Here is a 7240-nt window from a genome sequence, read left to right on the forward strand (position 1 = left end):
TGACCCTACAGCCCTACTTATTAGTGATTGCTTCTGCACTAAAATCAGCTTTTAGTTTCACTGATGTTGACTAAAAATGACAGGAGCTATTTGGCTTGTTTGCTAGAATTCTCTCCCTGCTTCTCTAAACTTGTTTAGGTAATGTGGCATAATTGCTTATGGGGCTTAAGTGAGATCTACTTTCCTGGAAGTAAATATCAAATTTAGGAGATAATAGGGGAGGGGAGAAACTAGCACAGAACCTGTATCAGTAGGTTGTAATTTTATCTGCAGAGGTATTTTAAGTAAGCCTAAGAGCACATGCGTTATGTCTTCGCTGTTTTGTACATGCTTCAAACATAGGAATCTGTTCCACACTTCCCCCTCTACACACCCAAACATGATTATAGTAAATAAGGTCATGTGGAAATATCCTTCAGAGAAAAGAGATGCATTTGGGGTAGACATAGCAAACAGTCCCCTTCCCTAACATCAGTGGGATTTGCAATGCCCTTGTCCTACTGCTCCACAGAGCCAAGCTTGATACCTTTTCTTAATTTAAATGACTCTTGCGTAAAGAGTATATTACTTTAGGCTGGAGGAACGCTCTATGAATAGCTCCCCCACTGACCTTTTCTCATTTCTCTGAGTGAAAAAAGGAGGTATGGGATTTAATATCCTGTTCAAAGCTACACTGCACTGGCGCTCTTGGCCATTGGTGACTCATCGCAAGGAAATGTCAATTTTTATCTGGAACACTTCAAGTAAACTTTAATCTTGCAGGACATATGTTAAGTGACTTTTGTCAGAATAGTGGAAATGAAATTTTGATTCTTATTCTAGAATCCAAAAATATTGTCCAAGTTTTGGGGGCTCCCCTCAGTTATCGGCCTACCACCAGACTGCTTAACATTACAGTTCTGGGCAGGTTCTTAGCATCAGTTTTCTTCAAGCATTCGGTAGCACCCCTTCCTCCATACAGTATTGATAAGCATGTTTAACTTCTGAAAACCTGTAGCAAAATAACACTGTCTCACACAGAAGGAATGTGATACAAAATGAAGGACATATACCCTGTTTCCCCGAAAATAAGACCTACCCCAAAAACAAGCCCTAGCATGGTTTTTCGGGATTTTGGGAGTATGCTTGAAATATAAGGCAAAAATAAGCCCTAGTTACTGATTCCCCGACACAGCTGATCTGGTCACCTGGAGGGTACAAAATCATGGAAAAAAATAAGACATCCCCTGAAAATAAGCCCTAATGCATCGTTTGGAGCAAAAATTAATATAAGACCCTGTCTTATTTTTGGGGAAACACGGTAGCACAAAAATGAACAACTTCTAGTAACACATTGTTCATGAGACTTAGCAGTAAACATTTCATGGCATTCCAGTCTCTTCTGTGATAAAATGTTTGTGGATGTCTGATAAGCAACTGTACTGGTTCTGTAGCCAATGTCTGTTGATGTGGAATCCAGTATTCTTCAAAACGTTTTGGGTATACCATTGCACTTCATCAGAACCATGAATTTATCAAGGAATCTTTTTGCTTTGCTCCTTACACAACTATGTAGACAGATGACTGTTGGCTTACTGCAAGGCTCATTTGTATCATCTTGTATTTACAAGTATGATTTTATAATATTTATACAGTAAAGGGCATTTATTCTTCAGGTATTTATTCAACAGGTACTGTTTGTTGTATTAAATATAATAGCCCATGCACAGTTAAGTGACTTATAGGTTGTTTTGTCAAACATGAAATGTATAACTGTTTAAAACTGGAGTGCTGGATAATGATCCCTGTTGTATCCAGAGGTATTGTTCATATGAGGATAACCTTTCACAAAGGAGAGCTTCAAAATCCTGGTTCAGCACCTGCATTATGTGTTGAAACAGTGGGAAGAGGCAGAATTTACTGCAGCTTTTCTTGTTCATATGCTGTATCATCGCAGAGGTATATCAGGGTTCCAGTACTCCTTATGGTTAACTAAAGCACAACAACTGTCCAGAAAGGTAAAGACAGTGCATATATACACACACAAGTCATGATATCCAATTTTCAGAACAGTGCAGTACAAAATCAATTTCCCAATGCAAGTACAGAACTTGACAGATTAGTATTTTGTCTTTGCAACTTCTGTTTGCCTATTGTTTACTGGCATAATTAAGGATATATATAAAGAATTATAACTTGTCGCAGGTTCTCCCAAATACCTGAGTAGTTTTTGGAGGCAACGTATGTTGGAACTGGGGTATCACATGCCAGGAATTCTTCTGTGCTTGTGTTATGCTGCAAGGTTTGTCTGTTGCTCTCAGACGGCACCTCAGGCTGGATATGTGTATTTTCTTAACCTGAGCAGAAGGTCAAATATGTCTCCTTGGCAACAAAGTGGAACGAGTTACATAAGCAAAGAAAACTTCCAAAGTAAAATAAATGCTGTTTGAAATTCCTCTTTATTTTGCTTTCTTACTTTTTCTTAGACTGCTGCATCCTCTTTGGTGCTTCTTTTCCACTATCTGTTGTTTTTTAAATTTTATTTATTTTGCCCCCATCAATAGCTAAGAAGACCTCTCAAGAATGGAAGTGAATGTGAAAGTCAAGACAGTAGCACCTTAAACACCAACAAGATTTCCAGGAAATAAGTTTTCAATATCTAATAAAGAAAAGGTGCTACTAGACTTAAATCTTGTTCTTCTAGCAGTTATCAACATGGTTGCCATTCTGAAAGTAAAGACAGTTTATCCATTTCTACATTCTGGGATAGATTGGTGTGATGGGCCTATTAATATAAGCCAGAAAGAGATGAAGGTTGGAGGTAACTGAGCCCTTCCTTACACATTGCTGTCCTTTCCGTAGTGAGGGAATCCTCTCACTCTTGAAGTTGCTTGTGTCCAACCCCATTCAAACTCCTCCCAGTTCCAGCATCAGGGATCCAACTGAATGAAGAAAAGCTAGAACTGAAAGTTGATGCAAGTTTGGCTGTGCCTGACTGCTTGAAAGCTACTGTCAATAAAATACTAGACGGGTCCTTTAAGGAGAACTCAGCAGGAATGAGCCAAGGAATACTTTTATCTACAGTATATCCAAAGAATTATGATCTGGTTTATTGGTGATCTGGTGAATTATGATCTGGTTTATTTTTCACTTTTGCTTAACCTTACTGTTGAGAAAACCTTTATACCACATCACCACAACAGCTGCATGAATGGCACCTCATCATTAACAGGAGGAAGTCTTAAGTGAGCATATTCAGATATCTGCAGGACATCAGTTTATTTCTCCCTTGCTTGCAGATTCTCCTAAAAACCCTCTCCGGAAGCTTTTTAAAAAGTCTGTCCCATCTCCATCCAATTTTTTTTAAAAAAACGTATTCTGCAGTGTTGCACACCAATCTACAATACTGCATAAGCTTGATGTTGAGATCTGGCATGGTATAATGGTTGAAGGGTCAGGCTATAATTAGGAAACCCCACTCTGCCATAAAGGAAGCTTTCTTCGGTCAGTCACACGTTCTCAGCAGGATTGTTGTGAGGCTAAAACAAAGGGAAAAGATGTAAGCTGCTTCGGGTCTTTGTTGGGGAGAAAGACAGGATATAACTAAAGTAAATAAATAAGCTTAATTTGTTTAGAGGGCAAATGGTAAAGCTGTTTTGCATTTCTACACATGCTTATTTGGAAATGCCATTCAGTGCAATGGGACTTTCTTGTTGCCAAGAAAACACACTTAGGTCCCTTCCGCACATGCAGAATAATGCACTTTCAATCCACTTTCAGTGCACTTTGCAGCTGTGCGGAATGGCAAAATCCACTTGAAAACAATTGTGAAAGTGACCCAAGGTCACCCAGTGAGCTGCCATGGCAAAGCGGGAATTTTAACCTGCTTCTTTTACCAGTCTGAATCAGGGAGTGATGTCTGCTACAGAAGGCTAGTTCATACATTCACTGTAAGGCTGTCTTTGGTTTTCATCCTTGTTCCACAGTTATTTCTGCAACTTTAAAAAAACCAGTTAATGTTGACGGACTGTGGAAATGAACTGCTACCGGTAATCAGATGCTTGATTCTGCATGGCTACAGGCTGACAGAGGAAGCACAAGTTGCCTGCTCAGAGCCAAAATACACAATATACTTGCCACTTGTCAGGGTATGGATGCCCAACCAAACTTGTAGTGAAACATTAGAGCAGAAACTAACCTTTGAAAACATCTGCATCATCCTACATTTTCCAAGCATTGCTGGGAGGGTGGGAGGTTTTCATGCTTCCCTTCCGCACCATTTTTGCCAGCAGAAACGGCTGGGAGGAGCTGTTTCCCCCTTCTTCCACAGGGCATGTGAAGCCAGGGCAAACAGCTCCCCTCCTGGACCACCATATCTGCTGGAACTAACAGCCAAGGAGGGAAGCATGAAATCCTTGCTTTCCCCTCACAGCATTTGGTGCCATGTAGAGCAACCAAGATGTTTCCAAAGGGTTCCATCATTCCTATGGCTGGAGTTGTTCTCTATCTATGGAAGTAAAACAAACTATCTGAAAGGCTGCAGCAGTGGAATTAAAAGTACACAGTCCTCTGGTTATTACAGTTGCAGTAGAGGTAAGCGAGGTGCCACTCAGGCTAGGTCAGCACTTGAACTGTGCCAGGACTTGGACTGCTTTTAGACATCAAGTCAAGCTATATCACTTGGAAACTGAAACACTACAGTGTGAAGGGCAAAGGTCCCTCATTGTCCACAGGCTGAACTAATCAAAAGTGAACCCAGCAGGACTCGTTTCAAATACCAATGACACTGTGTGTATGCCTCAGTGCATTTTTTATTTGACCTTTTTATCAAGAGAAGCATTTACTTGAACTTGTGCTAACACCACCACAAGATACAGCAATGAAAAGTGTATTAAATGCGTCATAAATGCCATTTTTAGAAATATTAGTGTGTTCTGGACTTTTGGAAAAGTGTTTATTTAAAATCATGCCACTTAACCTTATGTATTTTTGTTTGCTCCTCGTCCTATAGGGTTTACTCCCAACCAAGGATGCATGCCATTGCAGATTAAGTTCATTGTATTTAAAGGGCATTAATTTCAAGAGTGTTAGGCATGCTGCATTTCTAAGTTAGAGAGTGCCCTGATGAACTTCTGAGTAAAGATGTAATAATGATAATACACATGTAAATAAATTAAACTATCAGTGCTTCATCAAACACAAATGGCTATTAACTGTCAATGGCTATGAATATCCCTTATTGTATTTCTTAACAATCATTTCATTTCAGATATAGCTATTATATTACACTTTTCAAAGCATTCTTTTACTAAGTATAAGTTTGCCTCTGCCCTTTCAAGTAGTTTTATTCCACAGTAACTTCAACAGTAAATGAACTTGCCAATTTTTCAGAAGGCTACTGTTACTGTGCTTTGACCAGCAGCTTCATGGATAGGTATTACCAAGCACTAACCTTTGTCTCCATGCTGTGGGAAGCATTACTTGCTAAATTCTACAGTTTAAGATGCTGTTAAAAGCACAAGAACACAGTGGGTTTTTCCCCTGAATATTTTGAAACCCTAATGTTAAAGTAATTTACTATTTGTTCTGTCGGCATTGCTAATGCAGCAACAGGCAATGTAGTACAGTGTTTGAACTAGGACAGTTCCTGTTGAAATCTCCATTTTGCCTTCATATTCGCTGGGGACCTTTGGACCATTCACAAACTGTTCAGCTTAATTCACATTATAGGGCCGCTGAGACAATAAAATAGAGGAAATGAACCACTATGTATACGCGGTAGTGGGATTCAGCAGGTTCGCACCACTTCGGCAGAACCAGTTGTTAAAATGGTGCTTGTTAACAACCCGTTGTTCAATTATTTGAATCTCACCACCAGAACCAGCTGTTAAATTATTTGAATCCCACCACTGTGTATACCATGCCGCTTGGAGTAAGGGGGTGGGGGTGGGGGTAAGAATCCAATATCTATACTCAGGTTGCTCCTTGCTAAGGAAATATGGAAATGAAGTGCCTTTAACTACTACAGTAGATTATAGTTGTTAGGATGTATTCAGATTTTGATGGTCATGATTGACACCGAAGACATGCTGTTGGTATGTATGTGTGTATGATAATTTTGAATGCATTTCATTGATTGCACACATAGTAAGGTTGTTTTTCAGTCCCATTTCTACCTTCTTGTGGTTTTTAATACAGCTGTGATTTCTATCTAGGAGCCACATGAGCTGAGCGTGCAAATATACTGATCCAGAATGACCGGTAATTGTCAGGTGCCACCCAAAGCCTACAAGGACGCAATAATCTTTGTTGGTTTGGGTAGGATGTTTTGAGGGGTGAGGAATGAACCTGGGATATTAAGTATACAAACCAGATACTCTGCCACAAAGTCTGAGTCCTTATGGTGGAAGAAATAAGCAAGAGACTTATGATACCTTTCAGAGTAACAAAATTTTATTCCAGCACAAGCTTCTCTGATCTAGAACCCACTTCTTCAGATGCAATGAGTGGTCCCTAATTACGCAGAATGTATAAAACAAAGTAACTGTGGGGTCAAAAAGGGGGCCATGAAATGGAAGTACCAAGTGAAGCTGAATTGAATAAAATTCAGTTCCAAAGATACAGATGGGAGAGAAGAGTTTTGTGATATTTGACATAAGATATTCCCCTTTTCCATATCATTATCAGTGTGGAGAATCATAGTAATTCCTCTGACCTTACAAACATGAGCTCAGTTTCGGTTTCTTATTTTTTCCTTTTTCCATCTTTCATGCTATCACTTGCCACTGCTGCAACTTTCCTAACTTCTTCAGGAGTCTCCCCTTTTCTCTTTGCACCACCTGCTAAGAGCCTAGCCTCTACTCTCAACTGCTGCCGTCTTCTCCTTGCTCCTCCTGCTAATCATTTGCAGCTAGGATTTAAATCTCAAAGCAGGGCTTGACATTCTCCTAGAGATTTACAAGCAGTCTCCAGACTATGAAGATCAGCACCTGAGAGGAAATGGCAGGTCTGGAGGGCAGATCCCCTTCTACAGCATCACATTCCTGATGAGCTCTGTGTCGCTAAACTCTACCCTAACTAAGCACGATCCCCAAATTGCCAGGAATGTCTCAAGCCAAAGTTGGTAACTCTCTAGAATTCCAATCTTCTCCTTTGTGGTGTTTCCGTGTGTGTGTGTGTGTGTGTGTGTGTGTGTGTGTGTGTGTGTGTGTGTGTGTGTGTTGTGAATGGAGCTGAATGGCGCACTTCAGTCTCTTAGCTG

Source organism: Sphaerodactylus townsendi, linkage group LG03, assembly GCF_021028975.2.
Source record: "Sphaerodactylus townsendi isolate TG3544 linkage group LG03, MPM_Stown_v2.3, whole genome shotgun sequence".
Classification (NCBI taxonomy): domain Eukaryota; kingdom Metazoa; phylum Chordata; class Lepidosauria; order Squamata; family Sphaerodactylidae; genus Sphaerodactylus; species Sphaerodactylus townsendi.